At 53.1% G+C, this 24,962-nt stretch overlaps 1 protein-coding gene across 4 annotated transcripts in view; it reads right to left on the minus strand.

Moving 5' to 3' along the window:
• LOC106025209 (endogenous retrovirus group K member 6 Gag polyprotein-like) overlaps positions 1-24,962 on the minus strand; it is an 80,813-nt gene that overhangs the window by 37,475 nt on the left and 18,376 nt on the right. The window contains exons 2-3 of one of the 4 annotated variants that reach the window (XR_010046893.1): positions 8,331-8,478; positions 7,899-8,202 (exon numbers count right to left, since the gene is read on the minus strand). The exons of 1 other annotated variant lie outside the window; for it this stretch is intronic. The gene's annotated coding sequence lies outside the window, so the exon portion shown is untranslated. Of the gene's footprint in view, positions 1-7,898; positions 8,203-8,330; positions 9,552-24,962 lie in introns of those variants that run through there. 2 more of the 4 variants (XR_010046892.1, XR_001198786.3) reach the window with 2 other exon arrangements.

A 24,962-nucleotide genomic window follows, 5' to 3' on the forward strand; every position in this document is an offset into this window, starting at 1 on the left:
AGAGTGATAGAACCTAGCTGCTGACCCTGGCGTGGCCCAAGAGTGGCCACACAGGAGCCAGCTGGACTCCTGCCAGCTGCTGTGGGTGAAGGAAAATGCTGACAATTCGTTAGGGGAGGAGCTGGCCCTCCACACCCAGGGGCTTGAGCGTCCTCCCAGCACCCACTCTGTCCATCATGGCCAGCACCAAGTGTGTTTATGGCCTGGGACCCTGCATGAAGTTCAGTTTGCAGGGCAATGTTGGTCCCCAAGGATCTCAGGGCCAGGTAGAGACCAGGTCTAGATCTCTGCATCTACCTTTAAAAACAAACAGCAAAGCTGTGTTTACAGCCTCACACTGGAGCCCAAACTTCCCTGCAGTCTCCTTTGCCTGGATGCTGAAATCCCCGTGGAGAAAAGCATGCAAGCTTCACCCACCTGCCCAGGGACACGGTCCTGCTGTCCCCTGTGCTGGGGGGTGGGGGGGGGGAGGAGGAGGAGGAGGAGGAGGAGGAGGAGGAGGAGGAGGAGGAGGACCTGGTACTCCCAGGGGAATTCTCAGAAGTTTCCTCCCAGCCCACTTCCTATTCTTCCTGAGACCCCACCCAAGCCTTGTTTCCTTCCCACCTCGCCCACCTACAGCCCAGCCCCCCAGAAGGTACTCCAAGGAGGAGGAGCTCCAGCACTTGCCTTTCTATCCAACCCAGGAGCTGATTCACAAATGACCCCCTGTCCACTCAGGGTGGACCAGCTGCTTCCAACTGTGTGAAGATCAGCGAATGCACCTGCAATGAAAGCAGGAAGGGCTCCCTGGTCCCCTGGTGTTCAGCTGCCATCCACAGAAAGCAGAGGGATTCACGGGTGTCTGCCTGTGCACCCTGCATCAATGCCAGACAGCTTAGAGCAGGCCTCTTCCAAGCAGCCCAGGTTCCTCCCACAAATGCATTTTAAGAGGAGCCTCTAGAATCCTTGTCTGCTGCTTCCTAAAACACAAGTGTAAATGACATTTTGCAAGTGATATTCTAAGATCTATTCAATATGCAAAACCTGGAAGATGCAGGGTGTACAGGACCCTGGGCTGAATCATCCCCATCACCAGTTCCCATCGGAGGAACCTGGGACCCTGGGCGAGAGGCTGTGACAGTGCCCGATGGGCTCCCACCCTGTCCCTAAACTCCAGCCAGGCAGGGACAGTACCGTCAAAGGACTCAATGACACAGAGCACAGAGGGCCAGCACCAGATCCCTGGCCCAAGGCAGCTGGGGCAAAGTGTGTGGTCAAGGATGGGCCCGAGAGCTTCCTCCCGAGGTGCAGTGGCTCCTGGGCTGTGTGCCACAGGACCTGGGCCACCACAGTCCTGAGCATCCAAGTCCCCATGTCCTGTGGGGGGGGTAGAGACATGCAGACTGGCACCATCTCGATGCTGCCCTCCAGAAAGAGAGCAGAAGACAGCAGGGAAGCGCCTGGAGGGACGAATGGCTCCAGCCCATGGCCTTTGGCTTCTCAGCCGAGATACAGGGCAAAGTCCCCTCAACGTGCCTCCTTGTGGGGGACAGGCGGCCACTCCACTGCCTTCCAGCAAGGCCTAAGAACAGACAATGCATGGGTCTTCATGCAAAAGTCACAGCTGGAGGCTGGGGATAGAGAGCTCAGTGGCACAGCGCCTGCCTGGCAAGCACAAGATCCTGAGTTCAATTCTCAGTACCAAAAAAAAAAGGTCACAGCTGGGTGAGCACCCGCCTGGTATGTAGGGGACCTCCAGTTCCAGCCCCTGAAACCGCAGGGATTTTTAAAAAGCCACATGTAATTTTACTTTCCTTACCGAGTGATCCCCAGGTGATGCCAATTCTTTCCTTGGGGCTGCGGCCCCACACTCACTGCTCTCCGTACGGCAGCCACAGGATTACCGTATGTGACCTCCGGTGTCCAGTAGGCTGCAGAGCGAAGGCACCGTGGCATTCGAGGCAGCTTCAGCAGTGCACAGGCAACAGCAGGGAGTGGAGCCCAGGGCCACCACAGGTGCTGGGGAAGCACCCTGCAGGGCCCTCTGCAGCCCTGTGGCCAGGACACTTCAGTCTCACCTCCAGAGATGAGGGAGGGGAGGGATTCTTTTTATGCTCTTGGCCGCATTGAGCATGGGACTTGGGGCCTCCTTACTGAACCCCAGCAGCAGGCGGGGTCCTGTGAGCTCACTAGTCAGCCCCAGCTGAGCTTGAACTTGCAAATCTCCTGCCTCGGCCTCCCCCAGGCCTGACCACCACACCTGGCACTAGTAGAGAGACACAAGCATCCCCAATGCCAGTCCCTGGCTCAGAGCTGAGCTGGGGGAGGCACTGTGGGACCAGTGTGCTGCGTCATGGGCAAAGCAGACTCCCAAAAGCAGGGCACAGCACTGCAGGGACCGAAGCTGGAAGCTGAGATGCGCAGTATGGAAGTTTCGAGAGCAGGTGTCAGGTGAGAGATCACACCCGTGTCCGGGAGACAGCGTCCACACAGCATTCCCTGAGACTTCCCGAGCCACCGGAAAAAGTGGACCACACAGGGACAAGCAAAGCGACTCTGGCGTCAGTGTTGTTATAAAATACTTCACTTCCCACTTCCCCGAGGACGCCTGAGTCAGCCTGTGTTTACCAAGCTCTTGCACAGGGAAAGAACACTCAGGCATCTTTTTCACAGAACTTTCCGAAGTGACGAAGTCAGGTGAATCTTCTGCACCCTGACTTTGAGGTGGTGCTGGACTTGGGGACAGGGTGCAGAGCACCCTCTTAGCTGAGAGCAGGGTCCTTGGAGGGCGGCACTCTGCAGTCTGTGGCAGGTCTGGTCTGGTTTGTGTTCCGAGTCCCCCAGGAGCCCCATGCGCTCTCAGGCTGTGCTTGTGGGTCCCGGGGGGCTTAGAGCTGATGCACAGGTGGGAACAGCCGGTCTCTGGGGTGGGCCCAGAAGGGTTTCTCTCCCTCTGCTTCCTACTTCCTGCTCCCCAAGCTGAGAGCAGTGGTCCGCCGCCAGGCCCCTCTGCACGTCACCCTGTCTCAGAGCCAGCAGGCCGTGGGTGGAAGAGTGAGCCAAAACGAACCTCTCTTTCCTGGAAATCTTGGTGTTGGGAACGGTGTCCAGCAATACTGGAAATAACTAATGGAGAAATTCAACCACAGCTGTCCCTACAGAGACCCCTTGAACCCCTGCCCGCCCAACTCGGAAGGGCAGCCTTCGCTCCTGCACTTCCATAAGCCTCGTCGTCGGGGAGATGCTTCCCTCCCTGGAGCCCTGTTCTTGCGAGGAGCCACAAGCCACTTTCACTGGACTCTGCCCCCCCCAACCCCAGCCCTGCACAAGATATCTTAACCTGTCCAGAGGACCCGCTCCTGTCCACACACCAGGTAGACCCTGTCCGGTGTGCTCTGAGACAAACCGTCCTGCTAGCCTCCTGGCTTTGTTTCTTTCCTTCTCTTTCTTAACAGCTGAGACTCAAGCCGTCTCCTTCCCAGTGCTCAGCAGAGGATACAGGAGCTGCTGTGTCTGGAAAGCGAATGGGCAAGGTCTCCAGAGCCAATGGTGACCTGTCCAGGGGCCTGGCCGCAGCAGCACACGGATATGATGGAAATCCTTCCTCTGTGTGTCTCCAGTCAGGGAAATAGGAAGGGAAGCTTGCTTGTGTCCTGTCTCTGGCACGGGGAACCCAGATCTGGGTCCCCACTGCACTCTAGCCCCAGCCACGCTGAACACGAGGATAAGGGACCCTGTTCAGTGGAAAGGCGGATGCACTGAATGGAGGTGTAAGACAGGTCCTGAAACAGGACCACCACGTCTGCCGAGGTCACTGGTAGGGGCCTGTCCCATGCATCAGAGACAGTGGGCATTGTGCTGCATCAGCAGCAGGCGGGTTCACGTGCCTGGCTTGCTTCTGTGAACTTCGGTCAGCCCAGCTCCTCCGGGGTGCAGCCTCTGCATGGCAACATGAGACACAGGACCTTGACTGCCGACTCGGTGCCCTGGACCAACTCTCAGGCTGGTCAGCTGGCCCAAGCACCCGCAGAGCCGGTCCCTCCACAGTGTCATTGGCTCCAATGCTCCACACGTTCTTGCCAGGTTCTGAATCTGCCTCCAAGATGCCTATTTGTCATCACAGTAAAACCCAAGAGTCCATTTTAGAAAAAGCACAGAGCAGTGGCTCTGGAGAGCTCTGTCCTGGGACCTGAAATAAACCTCGGGCAGTGCGTTGAGGGCCAGTTGCCAAACATGCCCCCACTTTGTGACTGCCTGCATGAGGATCTTGGGTAAGCCACTCACTTCCCCAACCCTATTCTGTAGGCACAGCATGTGTGTCACCAGGGTCCGTGCAGCAAGGGTGACTGACCAACCCATGTGCCATCTTAGAGGTGAAACCACTGCCTGGAGAAGAGATGGTTGGGTCCCCACAGCTGTGACTCTGAGCCCCTGGGAGTAGAGATGAGAGGGCTGCTCTGGGTTTGAGCTCATCCCCTCTGGGGTCCTCGGGAAACACAGGAGAAGGGTGGAGGCTGCTCTGGGTTCCGCCTCATGGGCTCAGGGTAGATGAGGGTCAGAGGAGCAGGGCCCAGGACCAGGAAATTGTGCTGTTGTGGGGCACCTGAGACACTGTCAGACCAGAGGAAACCCATGGACCACTCTCAGTACTGAGCCAATGACTCACTGCGGGTGCTTGGTCTACCCTGACCAGCAATATAGTCAGTCTAAGCCACTGAATCGTTCACTAAGGTCCCATGTCTCACACGGCCATGCAAGGAGTTATGCTGGGGGAAGGGGGGAGCTGGGCTGACCCAGGTTCAGAGAACAAGCATGTGAACCCACAGTTCATGTGGGGCGAAACCCCACATGGAAGGATGTCCGGGCGTGTTAAAAACACCTCGGCATGTGACTCCCATCTGTCTGCTCCCCAGATCAGGCACCCCAGCTTTAGTTTCTAGGTTATTGCAGATGAAAAGGATAACTGACCTGAAATGTTTAAATGACCCAGATACTTGGTTTTGCCATGAATTTTAACCCCCTACAAAACTGTAAGACACAGCGGAACTCAGGAGGGTGATAAGGACCCTATCCAGAGGAAGCCCCAGGCGGGTCCCCTGGGCATGGTGCCCACACGGAAGCTCACTGAGGTCACTCCATGCAGGGGTCAGACCTCAGACCATGGCGTCAGGGACAGCGGGCCTTGCACTGCAGAAGCAGCAGGCGGGGGAGGCAGGCTAATGACAGGATGGATGGGGCTTGGACCCTGAGTTCCTTCAGTGATGTACAAGGTATGACAACAGCATACCATGAATGCTCAAGCATCTACAAAATTAATTACAGTATGAACAACTAGTTCAGCAATCATTCTGAAAAGGAATGAGAAGCGGGTTATTCCAGCTACTGTTTTTCCAGCACTGGAGACAGAATGCAAGGAGAGAGGCTCCCTTGGCCGGGAAGCGCTTTACCGAGCTGCACCACCCCTGAGCTAAGGTTTAAATGCCTTCAGGATTTAAAAAAGGATTGAACACTGTCTGCTTGAATTTCTGAGGAGCAAGTTCCAGTGAGTTACAGTAGCTGCCTTTTCCAGTCTGTGCCCAAGAAGGCACAGAACAGGAGCCAGGAGGGCACAGTGAGAGTCCCGAGTGGTCCGTGCCAAGGCCGGGCACCAGCTGCTGCTGAGGAGTACAGCACGGGGACTCCGTGGCCAAAAGTTCCAGGAGAGAAAGGACCAGGGCCATGTGACAGGGTGACATTTTGTGCCCTGTGTAATCTGTTAAAAGCTGCATACACATTCCAAGGCTCACTGCCTGTGGGATTTCAGATCACTCTGCTCTTCCTCTTCATGCCGGGAACACAGGTAATATTTGGAATTTTTAAGATGCATTTCATTCCTTCGCTGTGAGAGGAGGCATTGTATCAGAATTCTCCATGCACATGGTTAATGACCCATAATAAAATCCCATTATCCACCAGGGTTTTCTGGATTCAGCTTTGTAAACAACTGATAGCAATCTTGGTTTCTAAAACTGTGATACTGGCTGGGTCCCTTATGACCCCTGAAAATAAAGGGGCAGTTGATGTCAGTCCGCAGAGCAGGAAATAAAATCAGAAATCTCATGAAGATAAACGCGCTGTCAATACAACCCATCCATCAGCACCGTCGGACGAGGAATTTCTGCTGGGACCTCTGAGAGCTGGCGTCCCCTCCTCCATCAGTGCCAGGATCACTTAGCTACTTGAGGGCAACTTCTGCTGTGACCTCACTGTGTTTTGCCCCCTTTATTATTCACCTGCCTCCCATGCTATGTGATGGCTGAGGACACCTGAGATGGGGGTGCTGCCAGAGGAAAGGGGCTCCAGGTGAGGGAGACAGAGCACTGCCTCTTCACTGCCCACCTTGGCTCATCCTCAGCTACCGCCCTGTCACCTCCACCACGCGGCCAAAGATCAAGAAAGCGCACTGTGGGTTCCAGCTGGAGGCTCCTCCTCTCTGAACCTGCTGGTGACCTTGTTCAAAAGGGCCCTTTCTCCCTGACCTGCACCTGAGCACAGAGAGGAGGGAAGAGAAAGGGGTAGGGCCCGGGATGGTGGGCACTGTGCTGCTCGGCCAGCCCCGATGGGCCGTGGTGGGAACTGGCTCCAAGCTGCCTGGCGGGGCTGGCGGGCTCTTGACTGACTATTCTCATCAGCACGTGTACAGTACTCGTGTTCACACTGCCTGTGGGGAGGGGAGCGGGAATACTAGGGAGACGGTTCAACTCCAGCAGCATCCATAGGGTCAGTCCTACCTCTCCGCCTCGGGCTGCTACACCTGCCAGTGCAGCCCCTGACAGAAGGGGGGGATGCCTCTGAAAAGCGAGCTCGGCGATGTCTGTGGCCTACGCACCTCCACACCTGCCAGACACGCCTTGTGTGAAGCTAATGGCACAGCAAGCGTCAGCTGACAGCAGAGCCCAGCGCTGGCCCGGCAGCGGACGTGGTGGCTGGGGGAGTGATGGTGAGACCGGAGCCCTGCCCCGTGTGCCTTCCAGGGTGTCCACGGCTGTGCACCCTTGCCTTTGAAACACACGGGCTTATTCCCATTCTTGTCTCTCCGCCTTGCCGTGGCCCCTTAGGCCTCTCGGGACCATCCCAGGGCACCGCTTCCATCCATCTGCACAATAGCAGTGGTGCTGATTCTGCACTAGGCAGGTCAAAAGGACAGACCCTGCCCACCCTGCCCCTGGGGGATCTGAGGTCACACAGCAGGGCTTAAGGGATATTACGCAGGCTCAGCAACCACAGCCCAGGCAGGAGCAATTTCAAGAGCCACAGAACAGGATATAGACATTGAGAAAAAAGGGTGCTTGTCCACTGCCTGATGATCTTAAGACCTGTGACTCTAAAATCTCTCAGGAATGCTACCACAGTGACAACCCAACTGGCAGGAAAGACGACAGGAGACAGGTGGCCAAAGGCACCAGGAAGCCAATCTCGGAGCCCACACAGGAAGTAGGAGGGAGGCTGCTCTGATCCCCCAGCAAAGGGGAACACACCCATCTCCCCCCACGCAGTGTGCTGTAGCCGAGGGATATCACGTAGGCTCAGCAACCGCAGCCCTGGCAGGAGCAATTTGTGCTGGCTGGCCAAGTGACTGAGCCCAAGTGCATGCTGTCCCTGCTCACGGTCCCCTTGTCACACCCACGGGAAGCCAGGGTCAGAAGTGGCTCACTCAGATGGAAAAAAAAAAAGGGAGGGGGCCCTCGGGATTTAGCTCAGCGGCATAAGCACCTGCCTTGCAAGCAGGCAGTTGTGAGTTCGATTCCTGGTACCGATAAAAAGGAAAAAGACAAAAAAAAAAAAAAAAAAAAAAAAGAAGTGGCTCACTCTTCCAGAGCTTGTGTTTATCCTGAACAGCTTTGCACCATGCTAATATAAGGACACAGAGACCTTCGTGGGCAGAAAATAAGCAATTGAAAAGAACCATTTTATTTTCTTGAAGATAAATTATCAGTATTCGAAGTAAGGTAGTTTTACTTGTGGTTAAAACTCCATTTACTATCAGGGCTGTGATAAAGCAGATACTGGTTCTTCCAAAGCAACCCCAGGGGTGAAGTGTGAAGGTCAGTTGTGATGTCATTTTAAATGGACTAACACACAGCTCTGGGCGTTTCTGTGGATGATTGACAGGTAAGTCATCAAATTGAGGAGGGCAGGCTTGCTCCAGATGTGGGTGGCACCGACCAATAGGCTTGCAGCCTGAAGAGAATCAAAAGAGAGGGAGAAGGAGGGGAAAGGGAGGGATGAAGGAAAGTTAGGAAGAAAGCAGGAAGGAAAAGAGAAAGAAAAAAGAAATCTCCTTCCCCTTGGGAGAAGCTCTTCTTTACCTTTGTCTTTGGACGTTGGCCTCCAGTTACTTCAGCCTCTGACGCAGCCAACTTGGTTTCCATATAGATTCACTACAGACTCTGCAGTGGACTCCAGCATCCTGAGCTGTCCCCGATGCACACAGCTCTGCATGGACCACACCCTGCTCTGCAGGCAGCTGTTGTAAGCCATCTCCACATCATTCCCAGATTTAACATAAAATCTCTTCTATTAGATCTGTTCCTCTGACTGATACAGCAACACAAAAACACACAGCAATGATAAGGACTGATAATCAGCCCTGCTGCCGCATGCCGGGCAGTCTGGGTACCTTGGGGCACAGAGATTTTCACGGAACTGCTCCTCCCACTGTGAGATCTGGCAGAATGGGTCACCTGCCTTCCTGCCACCGATGAGAGGCTGAGGGCTGGGACCCAGTGAGGGAAGGCTCTTCGTGGAGCATGTGGCTCATGGAGTTTTACCAGAGGAGCTTCCTGCCTCTGCTTGCCCCCTGACCAGGAAGGAGGCGGGGCTTCACATGGAGACGCCCAGGGGGAGGACTGGGCTCCAGCTCAGTGTTGCCCCCATTGGGCCCCAGAGCAGGTCCTGTGTTGGTGGCAGGGCTGTGGGGGCCTCAGAGCACACGCATGACAGTATGAATGGGACACATGGTACCTACGAGAGCCCACGCAGGGCATCTTCCTACCAATGTCTTGCACTTCAAATCAAATCCTTTCAAGCAGCCAACTCTGCTGATCACAGAGCTCCCGGGATGCCTTACTAGGGTGCAGGTGGCCTTAAACACAGATGTGTGCACAGAGATCTCACAGTGCACATGCCTGCCACGTGGTGCAGGGCACACACCCATCCAGCACCAATGCGCAATCTCCAGGAGCAAAAAGCAAAGCTCACTGTGAAGAGATCTGAAAGCCATCCTGGGAGGGAGCGGCGCAAGGCAAGGTCTGTGCTGCTGCATTCTGTGGGCTTTCACCCTTGGGCTTAAGAATGCCGCAGTAGAAAGCGGTCAGTGAAATACTGAAATAAAGCTACTTAAGGAGGGCCAGGCATGTGGGGCTTTTAGGATGAGGAGGAGTTCACCCACTGACAGGGTCTTGGGAACAACAGGAACTTAGGATGAGAAAGGGACAACAGTGGAGGACTTGAGCATTGAGTGCAGACCGGGTGATGGTCACAGCATCCCACCAGTGGCGCCTGGATCCAGTCCTCTCCTCGAAGAGCAGCTGCAGCACAAAGGAACCAGAATGGGCCAGCACATTGGTGCTCACCTCCTCCCTTCCTTGCTGCCTCCCGCACACGACCCTCAAGGGCACGAGGACACTCCAGTGTGTCCCCAAATAACTTTCCCTAGGGATTTCTCCCCTCTCCCTGCATTCTCAGCTCTGAGACCACTTCAGCAACAACACCATCCCACTGGTGGAGTATGAGGACCCCAACCTCAATGGAGACCCCCCAGGAGCTTCCTGTCCCTGCCCAGGTCCAGGGAAACACTCTGTGGCACGCGCTGGGAGCACCCCCCCCACACACACATATACCCAGGCAGCACTATCCCCCAGGGTGTGACCCGGGATAGGCAGCTGGTCCCTTTGCCTTGATGTCCTCACACAGAAGGTGGACAAAGCCCTGGTTGTTTCTTTGAGACTTCTTGTCAGGTAAAAGGGACAGTGCGTTCCGTGCTGGCAACCAAACTCCTGCCAGAGTCGTCAGGATGAGGAGCTCGGAACAGCCAGGCTTGGCGTCGCCAGACCCAGCGCCCAGGGCACAGAGACAGTCCAGGGCCGGCGCCACTCCTGAGCTCACGTCCCCCGCATCTCAGAAGCACTGACCCCATCTTTGCCGCTGGACCTCGGCTGTCACTGCCTGAAAAGCTGCACAGCATTCTTCCTGCCAGCCCGAAACTCCTTGGTGGTTGTAATTTCCCCCTTTGCTCCTTTTTTCCTTCATTAAGGCTGACAAATGGAGAAGAAAATGAAGAAAAAATTCCCCAGCATCTGAGCGGGCGGGGGGGTGGGGGGACAGCACCTATTTATAGCCCAGTACATTTCAGGCCATAAACACCTAACAAGGCTCTGCCCGCATGGAGCCTGGGACACAGCTGCCCAGAAAGCTGGCAGTTCACGGAGCAACCAGGCGGCCAGGACTCCAGCACCAGAGGACTCGTTCCCTGCCCAGAGGGAGGGACTGCGGCAGCCTGGCACCGGCTCCCCAGCCGGGCCACTCCAGACTTGCTGTTACTCTGTGTGACAGCCCACCATCTCCGTTCTGACCGAAATGCACTGTAAATGCTTCCCTTTGTATTTAAATTTTACTACACTAAAAAACATATTGCTACGAATCCCTTCAAAATCCTCTCTCTAGCCTGAAACACACTCACCCCATGGTCCTCATCGCTCCCTGGACAGCTCTAGAGTCCAGGGGTCTTTAGCCGAGCTGGCCTGCCTGGCTCATTATCATGAGTGGACCCCACGTGCTCCCCTCTTGTGGTCACCCTGACTTTGGGGAGGACTGGGAATTGCACAGTGCTAGGTCCCGTGAAGAAGGTGGGTGAGGGCACTGCATCGTGTGTATTTGACAAAAATTGCTGTGGACCATTGATCAGTGGGACAGCCAGAGACTACAGTGACCGCTTAAATTTTTAAAAATTATTACAGTGAATGGCACATTGCTATTAATCCCTTTTGATACTCGAAATGCTCCCCCTTGCTGTATCCAGCTGTCTCAGTATATGTTCTGTGGGAGTCACCTCAGTTTGAGCTTCCACGGCGGGCTTCAATCACCCCCGTGTCGCTCTGCAGCAGGTAGCTCCTCCCTCCGTTCCTCAAACCCGGTTCCCCTCCATCACCCTGGGGCTTAAGAATGCCACAGTAGAAAGCGGTCAGTGAAATACTGAAATAAAGCTACTTAAGGAGGGCCAGGCAGGTGGGGCTGTCAGGATGAGGAGTTCACCCACTGACAGGGAGACCTGGCATGCTGGCCACTACCTCACAGGTAGCCTGAGATTCCCCCAAACCCCACCTGGAGGGCACTGCGGGGCTCCCTGTCCCTCCAGGGCCCCCCTCGGTGGGGTTTCTCCACTGGGAAAGGAGCAGTAAACCCTTCTCACACCCACAGCGCAGCCAGGGCAGGAGTGTGGGACAGCAGGGATGCGGACCAGGTAAAGGGGATTCGGGCAACCACCAAGCAGCTGGAGAAGGGAGAGGAAGATGTGAGTGCACTGAGGAGTGGCCGGGGACGTGCAGCAGGCGATGGACCATTCACCGTACTACAAAATAAGAACCAAGTGGAAATTCTAGAGTGCAGACAGCAGTAGTAGAAATGGAAAAGCCCTGGCAAGCCAGAAGCAGACCCGTTGCTGGAGAGAGCAGATCCGGGAGCTCGAGGACGAACTGGCCAAGACGTCCACTGGGGCAAGGAGGAGGGCAGCCCTTTTTAAACAAAAAGAAGCTTTGTGGCTGGGGACAATGTCATGAAGTGAATCATACCTGGAATTTCAGTCTGACGAGGAGAAGGAAGTGAAATCAGGGGTAAGACAAGCTGAAAGGAAGTCGTGACAAACAGTCTTAAATCTGGTTTTAAAAATAAGCAATCTGTTCCTTCAGGAAGGGCATTCACCTTACACAAAGCACATAAAAAATTCACAGCTGGGAACCCTGCAGTGAGCATGCTGGCAGTAAAGAGAGACTCCTAAAAGCCAGCCAGAGAAAGGGCACAAGCTGTGGCTCTGAACAGAGACCCCGGACGCAGGACGCAGCCAGCAGGGGCTACCTCATTTCTGTGCCCAGGGAGTTTCAGAAATGGATGGACTTTGACATACGACGTTTTCGGACAAACAAAAGATGCTGGAATTTATCACCCTGAGTTGCTCGGAAGAAAGTAGCCCAGGAGGGAGTAAGGTTAGATGAGGTGGAAATAGAGGAACAGGGAGTACCGAGGAGTCTCAGAAACGGGTCTGCAGCTTCTCAGCTCGGCCAACTCTACCAAGAGCCCACCATCCCCTGGGTCTCCTGGGATGTGTTTCCTGCAAGAGGCAGTGACAATGGGGATTGCATTCAAATAAATTAATGATCATTTTATAAATTTCCTGAGCAACTCGCATCCTGTTTTCCAGAGTGACGGCACCGGTTTCCCTTCCCACCAGCAATGCAGAGGGCTTCTTTCTCCCAAAGCCTCTCCAGTACTTGTTATTATTTGATTCCTTGATGGTGGCTATTCCTTCTGGGGTGAGAAGCGATCTCGGTGTTGTTTTAGTAGATGTGCTGTTGGGGTGAACACTCAGTGCTGTTTTAATTTGCATTTCTCTATTGGCCAGTGAGGTTGAATATTTTTTCATATATTTATTGGCCATTTGTACTTCTTCTGAGAAGTGTCTTCATTCAGTTCTGGGGGGGGGCTGTCGAAGAAACCACTCAGTTGTCCTTTTTTGATTGGGTTTTTTTATGTTGGAGATCAAGTTTTTTGAGTTCTCCATACAGTGTAGGCATTAGTACTCTGTTTGAGGTATAACCAGGAAGATTTTTTCCCACCCTCTAGGTCATCTCTTCACTCTGTTGGTTGGTTGCTTCCTTTGCTGTACAGAAGCTTTTCCCTTGACAGAATCCCACTTGAGGAAGGGAACGAGATGTGTTATGCACACGTACAATTTCCCACAATAGACATAACCATTGCATACTAAAATGTACTAATAAAAATTTAAAATATTTTTAAAACTGATAGCTTATTTAACGTTTGCAGTACTCCAGAGCAGATGCTTCAGGGGTGCACAGAGAGGCAAGTACCAGCGGTAATGGAGGGTTTCCCCAAACTCACAGTCAGCTGGAGGGGAGGTGGGGGTAGGGCTCTGGTTATAAAAAAAAAACAGTAATCGGCTGATAGGAGACTAACTCATAGGAGAAAGAAAAGAAATAAAGGGAAAGAAAGAAAGGAAGGAAGGAAGGGAAAAGAATGAAAGGGTTTTTCAAAGTGTCTCACATATTCCAAGAAAAGAATTATGCAAAAAGAAAAAGCAATTGATTAAGTAACAATCAAACCTCTGATCACTCTCCCCTCATCCCTTCAGCACCTGTCCTGAGAGACAGGCTTCTGACTCCCAGTGACCACGGTGTCCACCAGAGGAAGAGGACCCCGCCCTACTCCACCTGAGCTCCAGGGGGACAACACACACTCCTTTCTTCCTTGCAAACAGTGGCCTCCCAGCATCACCCAGAAACAGGCTTCCTGCTGTGACAAAAATGTGCAGCCCTGGAGCCATCAGAAGGAACATTGCTCCAAAAGCATCAGTCATTCCTTGGTAATGCTTGGGAAATCTGCTCAGTCAAAGCAGGCGTCACAGGTCCGCCCATCAGACTGCACATCAAGGAGACCACTGCGTTCATGGTCAGCCGCATGGACCCTAATATCTGCCCGTGTGCAGAGTTGATAATAGATGAGGTGCTTATGAAATAAAAGACTAAACTCATGTTTGAATTGTGTCCCATCTTCAAGACATCGCTCTGTGCTTATGCAGATGGTTCAAAGCAGAAAAAAAGGATAAATCTGAAACCCTTCCAGCTCCAAGCATTGCAGGTAAGGGATGTTCAACCTTTACCACCACGACAACTGGGTGTAAAATTGGGTGTAAAATTGACCCATAGCACTAGTGCACGGCCCACATGCAAACTGCCCCCAGCTCTGTGTGTGAGTGTGTGCATATGTGTCCACACACACACATTTAATCAGGTCTAACTAAAATCCATTTGTCATATCCATCATGTCTGCTCTACAATCTAGCAGGTGCCTGGTATTCTCCCTGGCTTTGACAATAAGGACACTGGGAGCACCCAGGCCAGTTGTCTTCCTGAAAGTTCGAGGATACGCATTTGCCTGCACGCTTGGATTTCAGTTAAGATTTTCAATAAAAAGAAAATTAGTGTTTTCTGTGCTCTCCCTATTTTTTTTTTAATTATGGGTACCAGGGATCAAACTCACAACTGCCTGCTTGTAAGGCAGGAACTTATGCTGCTGAGCTAAATCCCCAGCCCCTGTTCTCTCTATTGTTTCACATTAAGATACGAAAAAGTTAATTTTAATCTCATTATTGGTGATGGTAAGTTTGATCAGCTTGATTATGCCATGTTTAATTCTAAAATTATTTTTCCTCTTTTCAAATAATAAAGATTTTGATTCTTCTGTATGGTTTCCAACTAAATCCCGCCCCCCCCCGCCCCCCTGCCCAGAGTATCAGGTATTCAGAGGCGACGCTTTCAGGAGGTGACTGGACATGAGTGCTGCGCTCTTAGGTGGATTCACCCATTGTGAATTCCCACCCAAATGTAATGTTAGAGGCAGGCCTGGCTGGAAGAGGTCACTAGGGTGTCACTTGGAAGCTGTTTTCTTGTTCCCAGATTCTCTCTCTCTCTCTCTCTCTCTCTCTCTCTCTCTCTCTCTCCTCTCTCTCTCTCTCTCTCCTCTCTCTCTCTCTCTCTCCTCTCTCTCTCTCTCCTCTCTCTCTTTCTCTCTGTCTATTTCTCCCTCTCCCTCTCCCTCTCTCTCTCTCTCTCTCTCCTCTCTCTCTCTCTCTCTCCTCTCTCTCTTTCTCTCTGTCTATTTCTCCCTCTCCCTCTCCCTCTCCCTCTCTCTCTCTCCCACTCCCTCTCTCTCTCCCCCTCCCTCTCTTTCTCCCCTCCCTCTCCTTCCTGGCTGCCATGGAGTGAGCAGCTGTCCTCCCTCAGACCAGTCCACCAAGCATGGACTAGACCATGGACTGGACTCTCTGAAACCATGAGCCAATAAACTTCTCCTTCTTTGAGTTTGGGTGTCAGGTATTTTTTCCCAGTGACAGGAAAAAATACACCTCCCTTCCCAAGCTGCACATGCATTTAATTGAAGACTCACACAGGCTTCACTGCCGGGCTCCCCTGTGCTCTGGGAGAGAAGGACGAGGATGCTGAGTTCCCTGAGCTGGGCTCTGACGGAGCCCATTCATCTCCATAGCCATGGTCAGCCACAGGAAAGAACACTGGGCACTCAGCTAATTCCCTGATCCAGTCCTAGGAGGCTCATTCCAGTCCTATCCTCTCCAGGATTGTTCACAGATCTGGGTACATCACGATGGCCAAGGCATGGTTCCATGTGTACAGTCCCTGAGGAAAGCTAGGGCACCTGACACTGTGTCACTGAAATGTCCATTATGTTCCTCTTGAATGTTGCACATCAGGGACAGTCTGCCTTGGAGCCCAGTGACCATGGACTGAACCGTCTAAGGGCTCAGAGACTGGAATGTCCAGATGTAAGCAAAAACAATGGGGGTGGACAGGCTAGTGCTGTCCATGGGAGCCACTGTCCTGCCAGGGTGAGGGCCGGGCTTCTTGGGATGCTGGTCCCGCAATATCCTGTGCTGGGCTTGCAGTGTGTGTCCCTTGGAGGTCCACAAAGCGGTGCTGCTGTTGAGATGGCAGCACCTGTGGGGTTCTGCCACGCTGCACAGGTATAGTTGCTGGCGATTCCTGCCCCTCTCCCTTGCTTGGAAGTCATTGCGAACTCTGTCCTTTCCTCCTCCTGCCTTATGAACCCTCTTTCTCACAAGCTGGCCTGGTATTCTCTTGGTTTCTAAACAACCTACTCCACTTGCTGGTTCACCTGGGCTGTGGCGAGACTCCATGATATGGGTAGGTGGCGTGTGGGAGGACAGACGAATTCTTGGCAGTGACACAGGATCCAGGCTGCCGTCCTCACCCCTGATGTGCTGTGTGCCCCCCAGGAAGCTTGGTCGCACCGTGGCCAAAGACTGTAGATTCCCTCCCCTCAGATTCGAGAGAAGGACGTCCATTCCGGAACACATTGGAGGCACAACTTGCCCTGTACCCTGATGGCCTCCATGGTGTGACCAAATGAGCAGAAAGAAAGGTCATCTTCTCACAGATCGAGCATGGCTCTTCCCCCAGTAAGGACACGAGTCCTCCCATTGCACTGTGAAGTGTCCTGGGACACATGGTGGGGCATCTCCCAATGCTGCAGTGGGGCAAGGAGGGGCTTTCATGACAGCAGAGTGAAATCCACAGTTTCCCAAATATCCTTATTTATGTGGAAAAATAAACATTTGGTCCATTTATTTTTGATCCAAGAAAGAGATATGACTTAGGGATGCAGAAATCTGACAAAGGATATTTGTCCTGGTGTTTGGAGGCATTGATGAATGACAGTTTACAGCTGCAGCCTCCTTCCCTGACTCCGGTACCTGTTAGAAAATCACTCCCCAAAGTGACCAGGCCTGGATTGCTGCTTCAGTGAGGTAGGGCAGCCAGCATCAAACCCCACTTCCTGGCTGCCTGGAATTTTGCTCTCAGTAGTTCTAGGAGCCACTGTAAGGATTCAGATCTGTTAAAAGGAAAATCCCCTAACAGAGTAACACTTTAAAAGCCCTCTCCTCTGAACACACTCCTAAAGCAGAAGTTAGGGAAGAGAGGCTAGAGCTGGGGTGAGCAGGGGCAGGAGGGTCACCCCGGGCCTCCACAGGGACTGCCGTTCTCTTCAACAGACTCCGCCCCCGGACACACCTCCACCACAGCTGAACTCCGGCAGAGTCCACACTCTGCCGCCAGGGTCCCCTGCCAAAGCCAGGCTCCAGGCTCCCTGTTCACAGTGGAAATGGTCAGCTGGGTGTGAATAAAACCTGCCACAGAATAACCAACGGCCTCGGGTGTCTCTCATGCTTACACTGTTCAGAGGACTGAAGTTCTCAGTCCAGAGAGCCACCCAAGGCTTCACACTCATGATGAGTAGCCAGGTCCCTGCCCCAGTCAATACGACCCAGGTGCAGGCAAGCAATTCCCAGCCATGGAAAAAAGCCCAACTTGCTGTGGATTAAAACAGTAAGTATCATACTTGTGTGTCACATCAGAGAAGTTGAGGACAGAAGAGAGGGACACAGGGGAAGAGAGACAGACAGAAGGGGTTGGGGAGACGCCTTGTAGTTGGAAGCCCCTGAAAACCATTCATACGGTTTCACCCCCTGCTTTACTCCCAGGAATCTGTCCTAAAGCCAGAACTCAAAGCGTGGAGAAAGTATCCTGCAGGTCAGCTCCCAGAGCATGCCTTTTCATAACGGAAAGTTCAGAACCACTTCCCTAGCCAGGATCAAGCCAATGGCTAGACCAAACAGACAGTCTAGGGGTTACCCTAAAATGCACCACACATATTCCAGAGCACACACAGCACCTGGCAGCCTGGATGCAGCCAGAGTCCCACAGCGAACTCTGCAGGCGGACACCACCATGCAGTATATGCAGCTGTTCTTGGTGCTCCAGGAGGCCATGGAAACGAGCTTAGAACAGTTTCCTATCAAGGGGCAACTATGCGATTGTTATAGTCAGGAGTCCAAGGAGAACAATTACATACAGAGCACATAATTTATAGTATTATTGATTATGATCATCCAAGGAGTCAAATACAAAAGAAATGCAGGAAATCTGTCCACACTAAAGACCTAGAGAATCCAGCTGAGGGTCTGGATCCCACAGCAATGGCCTGCATGAGTTCAACTGAAAACCAAGAGCCCACAACAACAACTCATGCAAGTATATCCCATGGATCTGCACTGGGAAGGCCAAGAGACAGCAGTGGAAGCTGGAAAGTCTGTGCCAGCTGGGTGAAACATCTGTGCCAGCAGGCAGAGGGTTCTGTACTAGAGCTAGGAAGCAATGCTCAAAATAAGGACCAGGGCTCCCCTGAAAAGTACCACAGCCATCCTCAGTGACAGTGAGGTCTCAAGCTCCTACAATGATAACAGCTGAGTTCATATTAGGAAGCCAGAGTGACAGCTTCTCCTGGAGACTGAATAGCACACATCTTCCCCTCCAGAACCAGGAAGCAATGCTCACAGTAAGGACCAAAGCTCCCCCAAAGTGAACCTCAGCCATCCTCAGCGACTAGGGCCTGAGCTCCTCTGATGATAGCAGAGTTCATATCAAGGAAGCCAGTGTGACAGCTCCTCCAGGAGAGCCAGCAGCTCCAAATAGCAACACAGGATTACCCACAACGCTACTCTTCCTCCCCAGGTCTCCTTGATGCTGGCAGCTGTCCTCAGGAGGGCCATTACACTCAGCACCACACTGACTCAGTTCAGCAGGTGTTTAAGTTGACCACCACTTCCAGTCCACTCCAGTGATGTAGAAATGTAAATACATATTTTAGTAGAGCAAAGCCTGGTGGAACTACGATAAAATGTCGAGCGTGTTATCTCAGAGTCGGAATTATAAACTTTTCCCTCCTGCTTATACTACATTTTATTTCCCTATAGTCTACAAATAGCATTAGGTTTCTAATCAGAAGAAAAACGCAGTGATCTCACCAGCACAGTGCGGAATGTTTGGCCCTCTTTGTCGCCTGTCTCGGGTCTTCCATGGGAACCCTCCTGCCGGCCAAACAAGACTGTGGAAATCGATTTTACGCCTGTTGCTGGCTCGCCTGGAAAGCATTCTCCACATCTAAAATAATCAAGAGTGCTGTTGCTTTTATGCTTTATCAGACAACAGTTTTCCTCATTGCTCTGTTGATCTTTAGAGATGTAGGAATTAATTTGGGAGTAAATGTGACTTTTTAAAATTAAATTGCTGGATAAGAGTAGAGGCACAGGCAGTTGTGACAAACGATCTGGAGGGAAGAGAGGGCCCTGTGTTTATTTCCCACCCACGGGACCAGCTTTCAGGCCCACCAGTACACGCCACCCCTGCCCGGCGCCTATGCTGGTCCCTTATCACCCTCACTGGGACCCCTGGGTGCACCTGCAGTGTATGTGCGCATCCGGTTCTGCACAGTCACGCACACATTCGCATTCCGCAGCCATGCTCCACCCAGAGCTGTTGCATCAGCAAGTGGTGCCTTGACCACCTTGTTTGTGACCTACAACTTGAGGGTCACGCCTTGTGCATCAGCTATCCGAGCACACCTCTGTCTCACACTGCAGCCTCCAGCTTCAAGGTCGGGGCTTATCAGACCCCTTATAGGATCCTGGCTTCTTGGACCCTGAGGCTGTGACAGATCAATCCTCCTTTGTGCACCAGCTGTGCCTTGGCCCAGGGTGCTGTCCCGGTCAAGGGACCTGGAGGGTTTTGCAGGTCAGGGTCCACTCTGCCAGGGCCCCTTGCTGAGTACAGTGAAGTAAGTGAAAAGAGCACTCCTGACCTCAGGAGTCCATCGGTCAGCACCTCAACCTCCCTGATGAGCAAATAGGAAGAGGGTCCCAGCCATCCCCAAGGGATCCCTAGACCAGGCGCACACTGGCCGTGGCTCACGAGAGGTCATCAATAGGTCATCGCCATCACCCAGAGCTTCTTGAGCTATGACGAGTGACAGGCATGCAGTTCCATGGTCTGGAAGGTGGCACCAAGATACAGACCTTCCTCAGAGTTAACAAGCAAGGAGCTGGACCCCATGTGGCCCCCCAGGACATGGGAAATGGACTTTTATCCTGGGCAACATTGGTCCTGCCCATTCTGGGTAACAAAGACCAACTAGAACTGCAGAGGCCACTGTGAACCTAAGCCAGCAGCGAGTCACCTCCTGGAATGCTGTAGGGAGCCTCAGGGTGGCGATCTGAGAAACACCTGTGCCCATAGAACAAAGGCCAATCAGCGTCTTGGAAAATGAAGTCAGAACAACTGCTGGCAGGGGCTGGGGCAGCAGGTGTGTCCCCTGCTCTTCCAGGGCTGAGAGCAAGGTGGCAGTCAGCAGGGCGGGCCCCCGCAGGGCTCTCTTCCCAGACAGCAATCTGCTGCTGGGGTCCGTGGGTGGCCCTTCTCTGAGCACCCCTGGGTCTCCTCCTCTTCCCATAAGGGGATTAGGACCCACCTCAGGAACTCATTGACCCTAACTTAGCTCCTTTCAGGCCCCATCTGCAGAGCCAAGACTTCAGCCTAGGAGTTTGCTTTCCTTTAGAAAACTGGGATAGAAGCAGAGGCTGAGTCAGAAATATCTCAGCGCATTTAGGTGAAGGACAGGTAAGGCAAACTCAGAATGTCCACCGAGTCTGGACCCTGGATTTGAGGGTGCCATCTCCTCCTCCACCCTGCTATTCCCACAGCCAAGCCACAGCTCTGCAGTGACATTTTTAATGTTGTTCTACAAAAGTCTCTGTCTTGGTCCATGCCCCCCACTCCACTCTGAGCATCTCTAGGACAGGAATTTTTTCTCTAGTTCCCTTACAGGTGAGCCACCCAGTTTGATGTGGTTCCCTGACTGTAACCTGTCGAGATCTAATGAACACAAGCCAGAGAAAGCACTGTGTGATTTCACCTTCTGGTCAGGCACACATGCTGGCCACCCTGGCCAGAACCTTCCCCCTGATGGGTCCAGGATGCTGTACCAGGCTCTGCCTCAGTCCTCGCTTGCTCTACTGGCACCTAAGGGTCACCCCTGCACAGAAGGCAGTGGGGTTACCTGGAGCTCCCTCAAGCTGGCCAGGTCCCAGTGTGGTCATCTTGGCTTGTCCACAGCACAAGGCAGGAGCCTGGGCCAGGGCTCACTTAAGCCAGTGGGAGAAAGGGACAGTGAGACCCCACTGCAGTGAAGGCACTGCCAGAGGGTCAGCAAGCTTGCAAAGCTGTAGAGTGAGCCAGCACCTGGGTGTGGCCAGGATCCCCTGCAGCCCCTCTGCCCTGGGGACCAGGCATTGTCCTGGTCACACCACGAGGCCACCTTGCAGAACCACCTCCTGGCTACCTCCCCTCCCCTCCACAGGTCAGTGAGTGCTTCTCAGCCTGGCCACTTCCTCGATGTTTATTGTTTAGAAGCCAAGTAACTAAGACCGTGTAGCTCACGCCCACAGCTACATCATCCAACCACAGCAACTAAGTCCAGCAAGAATCAATGAAAACTTCAGAGATCTCTTCTAGAGCCTTCTAGAGCTGCTCCATTTAGCAAACATTTTCAGACACTGCAGAATGCACAGAGGAGAGCCGGGAGACATGGGAGGCATCCGCCAGTGCTGCACTTCCTACTGGGCTTCCTACAGGACTTTGGGCTTCAGCAGCTTCCTGGTACCTTCCCTCAGCTTGGTCTTTGTTGCTAGCACCAAGCTTTCCCTCAGAGATGAGCACCAACCCACCCCTCACTGCTCTCGTCCCAACGTGGGCCTTTACTGTTACTCCCCAATGTGCCAGGGGTGCTGAGACAACTCTGGGGAGGAGTGGCTGCCTTCCCTGGGGTTCTTGCAAGGGAAGATTACAGAAAACCAAGTCACAAAAGCTGAAGTGCTGATTCCTCCCTGCCGGCTCAGAGCAGAGCTCTGGGAAGGCAGAGCTGCGGGCGCAGGAATATTTCCCTCCCTCCCCAGGAAAGCCAAGCCCACAGAGTAACTGCTCTCACCCAGGGCTCCACGGGAAGTGGGTCCCTCTCAGCCCTCCCTCGGAACGAAGGCTGCAAACTGCACAGATTCAGGGTGACAGGGTAACTCCCTGAAAACGACCCAAGTTTGGTAAGACTCTTCTCGAAAGAGAAAACTAAAGGAGAACACAGGAGGATTCTAACTGCTTCACCTGCAGTCTGCACATTTTCTGTTCTTTTCCTTTGCTTCCAGTGCCTCCTAGAACACTGCCAGCTTCACAGCCTTTCTCCCAAAACAGACAAAATAAACAAATAAACAAAGGTAAGGAAAACTTCAGCAACTAGGGGCAAACCTGAGCCCCACCTCTGACTGCAACTCCACCCCCTGTGAGCTCTCCCAGCCCCTGCACATGTGCCCCTCAGCCCCTCAGTGGGCACCACTGAGACTCCCCGAGGGGCACAGGGCACTTCCCCCAGCCCGTGATGGGCGCTCAAGTCAGTTCAACAAAGGTCCGACTGGAGCTCTCAGCAGACCAAATGCCCACGGGAGTTGCTCCCTGCAGTGGCCCTGCTGCCCAGCCAGGGCACCCCCTGCCCCAGGGCTGCAAACACTGTCAGATGAAACACAGCGAAACACAGCTCGCTGCCTCGCCCTAGCCCATGGCTTCGAAACCCAAACTGCTCTGAATTGTCATCCACTGTCTTTGCATCCTGTTAGGCTAGGAAAGAACTTGTTTCCATTTTAGTAAAGGAAAAATAAACTGCTAGGTCTGAGAACTTCTGATGCTCAAGAGTAACGATGCTGGACTGTTTAAGACAGTGAAATTCGCCACCTTTGTGATTCCGTCACCTGTTTGACACTGCCCCTTCAGGAATGTTAATATTCATGACATGCTAAGGAACTCGAGGCACAGTGTCCCTTGACCGCTCTAAGGGAATATTTAGACTTGTATTTATTTACATGTAAGCCAGCTTCGAATCTGAAGCCACAGTAAAACTGACCTCGGGTGTGATGCCTGCGCCACATCCACCCCAGGGTCTAGGAGCCGAAGCTAAGTCAGAGATTGCACAAACCCGTGGTGGCACTCTGCTGAAAGTCCTCCATCTAGCTCTGCTTCCAGTCAGTGCAAATATTTACCACGTTTTACAAAGTTCAAAGGCGGTGATCTGAGAGCACCTTCAGGTAAACAGCTTTGTTTACTTCGCTTGGGTTCAGCTGGAATTCCATTTGGGTACCTTCACACTGATCAATTAACCATTACACTCTACTCAAAGTTCCATTTGCAAAGCTGTAGAGGTACAGATCATTTGCCTCCGTTTGGCTTCGGGTTCAGGTTTGGGTTGTTTAACTGGCACTGTCTGGGTGACAGGTCAGATCCCCAAAGACCTTCTGGTTTGGAGTGTGATTCACAGGTCTGCTCTACGGTCACGGCTCATGCAGCAAAACAAGGAATCCAGAAGCCAAAATCCTGAGAGCAGCGGCTGCCAAAAGTCCAGCGTCTGGGATGCAGGGTGGTATTTATGGGAGCAGTTCCGCTGCATGCACCAGCTCAGGACCTGGCAGGACAAAGCGCCAAGAGCACTGCTTGCATCCAGCTGCCAACAAAACAATCCAGAGGCTGAGGAGTCAGCGTCTTCCCGACTTCCTCAAGTCCAAGGGGAGAGGCGAAGGCCCTGACTTATTTTTTTTTACATATGCTCCTTTCACTTTCACAGTTATTAGATACACTTAAGGTGTCTAACATTATGTTTTCATAAATGCACCGGGGGGATTGCAGTCAGGTAACTCACACATCCGTTACCTTTCCTAGCTCCCTTCACGTGGGCATGGGAAGCCACAGAAAGTGGACGCCACCTTGCCCACAGCCTTACTGGAAGTGGCCGGCTGCACCACGGTGCCCTGGACTGGTCGCCTCCCATAAGGGTGAGATTGCCCACGTTGACCTCAGTCTCCCATGTCCTTCGCCACCCCTGCGCCATGGCTCTACTCTCCCTCCCTGTGCCTTTGGCTTTTTGTGAAGATCCCATGTAGACTGGGACCACACAGCATCTGCCTTAGTGGATTTAGCATGATTTCTCTAGGACCCTCCACGTCAGCACGAGCCACTGCAATTTCTCCTTTTGTGAGGATGGTGTACCCCTGGGTGTATGCCAGGCACTCGAGTCCCCCCACCCCTCCATGGCTCCCAGCGAGGCACGGTTTCCTTTCCTTTGCCTGCCTACCCAGGCAACAGACTTGAGAGTCACACGGTCCTGCTTCAAGTTGTTCAAGTCCCTTCCTCAGCCCAATGGGAAGAGCTCCCAGGCCAAGGGGCAGAGGACAGCCAAGCCATCCTACGACACCTGGATCAGGACACCTTCCACTGTGTGTGGCTCTCAGCACAGGGACCACACACCTTCCCATCCAGTGACTTTTAAATACCAGGAGAAACACCTCCCAGTGCCCTCTGCTGCTCCACCTGGCCAATCCCCTGAGCTGAATCGGACGGGCAGGACCCTCCAGATGCCACGCACAGGAGTGCTGCCCAGGCCCCTGCCCTCCTGTGCTGTGGTCCTCGCTGCAGAGACCTCATGCGGTATTTATGCCTATGTGTCTGGTTTATGTCGCTCGGCATTGTATTTCCCAGGTGCACCTCTTTTCCTACAAATGTCTCCAGCCTGTCCTTTCCTACAGCCCAGCAGAGACACCCAGTTCTCATCATCCAGCTGCCTGTTGATGGGCACAGAGACCGCTGGGGGCAAGAGGACAGCGGGGGAGGGGCAGATGAGCGGAGCAGAGCTGCAGCACGGGAGCCTGAGGAGCTCGGTGCAGGCAGGCACTGGTCATAAACGGGCACTGAGATTAATAATACTTAGGAGAATGGCAATGGAGGAAGAGAATTAGAGAGGAAAAGGATTTTTAAATAAAAAATAGACCAGGCTGTACCATACACCTGTGCCTGCTCCCCAGATGCTTATACTGCAAACATGTACCCATTTTTAAAACGAAGGGGGGTGGCAACTGCTTTGAACCACACATTCTCAGAGGCACAAGAGACAGAGGCCATTTGCATGTGACCTGGGGCCATCCATTCCCGGTGGCTTCCAGGACACCCACCACTGGTCCCATTCAGCTGCCCCCGGGCCTTCCCCCCAGTTCCATCGGTCCAGGGTGGGCACCCTCTTTCCCGGGAGTCCTGACCCATTCGTGGTGCCAGCTTCCTGCAGCTTACTTTAAGGACTTTCTACGCAGAAATGCTCACGTTAGACGGAATTTAATGGGAAACAGATCGGCTCAAAATTCTCCACTAGACCGCGATGGTCTGGAGGGGACAATTGGACAAAGTAGCTCCCAAGAG

This window comes from Cavia porcellus, unplaced genomic scaffold (assembly GCF_034190915.1).
Source record: "Cavia porcellus strain 051 isolate PalLab524CR breed Dunkin Hartley unplaced genomic scaffold, mCavPor4.1 scaffold_4, whole genome shotgun sequence".
NCBI classification, from domain to species: domain Eukaryota; kingdom Metazoa; phylum Chordata; class Mammalia; order Rodentia; family Caviidae; genus Cavia; species Cavia porcellus.